Source organism: Contarinia nasturtii, unplaced genomic scaffold, assembly GCF_009176525.2.
Source record: "Contarinia nasturtii isolate CC-2019 unplaced genomic scaffold, AAFC_CNas_1.1 Cnas_scaffold_4828, whole genome shotgun sequence".
NCBI lineage: Eukaryota > Metazoa > Arthropoda > Insecta > Diptera > Cecidomyiidae > Contarinia > Contarinia nasturtii.
Genome location: NW_022202109.1, coordinates 1 through 1,911, shown reverse-complemented (window position 1 = coordinate 1,911; position 1,911 = coordinate 1). Strand labels below are relative to the sequence as shown.

At 34.9% G+C, this 1,911-nt stretch overlaps 1 long non-coding RNA gene across 1 annotated transcript; it reads left to right on the top strand.

Annotated features, from left to right (window-relative positions):
* The first annotated feature begins 1,143 nt into the window (after nucleotides 1–1,143).
* Nucleotides 1,144–1,867, top strand: LOC116351179. The gene is made up of 3 exons (XR_004202105.1): nucleotides 1,144–1,278; nucleotides 1,499–1,667; nucleotides 1,735–1,867. It is a non-coding gene; the product is annotated as an uncharacterized LOC116351179 (long non-coding RNA).
* Nucleotides 1,868–1,911: the final 44 nt, after the last annotated feature.

Here is a 1,911-nt window from a genome sequence, read left to right as displayed (position 1 = left end):
GACACCGGTAGATGGGGAAGTGAACAATGGCATTCCGTTGATGACTGGTGATGTACCGTTATATCCTGGGTTGGACGCACCAAAAAAACGTACCGTTACACTAAATCATGAATCAAAGATCTTGCGTTGTGCCAAAAGTAATAAGGAAATATTACCAAACGGAAAGGTTACCGGAAGATCAACCAGATATCCAGGAAAGGAGACTGAAAACTATTTGAAAACAGCAATTGTACCAAACCAGTTGAAGATGAAGAAATGTTTCAAATGCATACACTGTGAATATTCTTGCAAAAGCAACTCGGACATCAAGAAACACATGCGCACTCACACCGGTGAGAAACCATATCGATGTGATATTTGCCACAAAGGATTCACAATCATGCGCAACATGAAAAGGCACCAAGTGACACACACCAACGAAACTCCGTTTCATTGCCGTGGCTGCTTCACTGGATTTTATCAAGAGGTCGACCAAGAAGATCACGAAAAAGTTTGCAAACATCGTCGATATGAATGCCATATTTGCAAGAAGTTTGTCACTTCCGACAAACATCATTTCCAAAGGCATATGCGAACACACAACGGTGAAAAACCGTTTCGATGCGAGATTTGTACGAAGTGTTTTACACGAAACGATAGTCTGAAGACACATTTGGACACCATCCACACCAATTTTTAAAAGGTCTCGTCTACCTTCAAAATATTCGCATTCATTGTGAACATTGAAATCATGACTTTTATTGACATCTATTTATCTCTTCTACTATTTCAAACATATTTCAAGCTGAACTAATAATTATCGAAAATAACATTCATTTTGCTTAATTGATTAATTGTATTCAGACACATTATGGTGTCCTAAAGTAAATGAAATGGATCATTAGAATTTTCACACCTTTAATGTTCGTTTAAAAAAATTAATAAATCGAGTAAATTCATACATTTACAATGATTAAAAATAAATTAAATTTGTATAGCTTCCTGTTATGTATTTTTTTCTGGTCTTTTGCTGCAACTGATTTCGCTGAGTTTAGAACATCAATACAGCGAATTCATTTTGACAGTTTTTTAGCAATAAATTTTTGGTTTGAATTCAATGGCGTCATTCTATCTATACGACTTGTTGCATAACAACGTACTGAACACGTTTCAATCTGGAAACTAAAGAAATAAACTCATATTTTCGTCGAATTAATACTTTATTGGATTGAATTCATTTCAAATATTCTTCTATTCGCCCAAGAGCATTTCATTTTGTTGGAAGTTATTTATCAAAAGGTGAGAATAATCAATTTAATTTCGATTCAATCAATTCTTAGTAAGAAATTTTGTGTCCGAATACCGGAATCGTGTTCCAAGTTGAATATTGTTATTTTTTCGACATAAAAATTGGACAAGAACTTAAACAACAACGAATCAATTGGCGCGTTTAGTCAAAGTACTATCTCTCTCTCTCTCTCCATTATTATCAATTTGATTTTTTTTCGGTATATTCCAGGTAAAAATCCGAAAATGTTGAACTGGAATAACGAGATGAGCCAAATGCTTCTTGCGTTCGAACTACAAGCCAAATATTCTCTGAGCAACATTAAAATGGCACTAAAACACGATGGTTTGTCGTTTAATGCTGAGTTCAGGCAGTATTTTTTGCGAGCTACGACCCATCGGTTAGTATATCATCTCAGGATTCCATTTGTTTATCTTTTTGATTAAATTTTTTAAAATTCTTTGTAGAATCGAGGAAACCTATGACAACTTCGAAATTAATTCAATTTTTGAGGACCAAGTGAACGGTGATGCTTATGGAAGCACGTCAGCAATTGATAGACTTCCGATGCTGAGCTCAATGTATACCAAAAATCATGACTTTCACGGTATTGGGGAAGAAATAACGGATACAGTTGAAGTCAT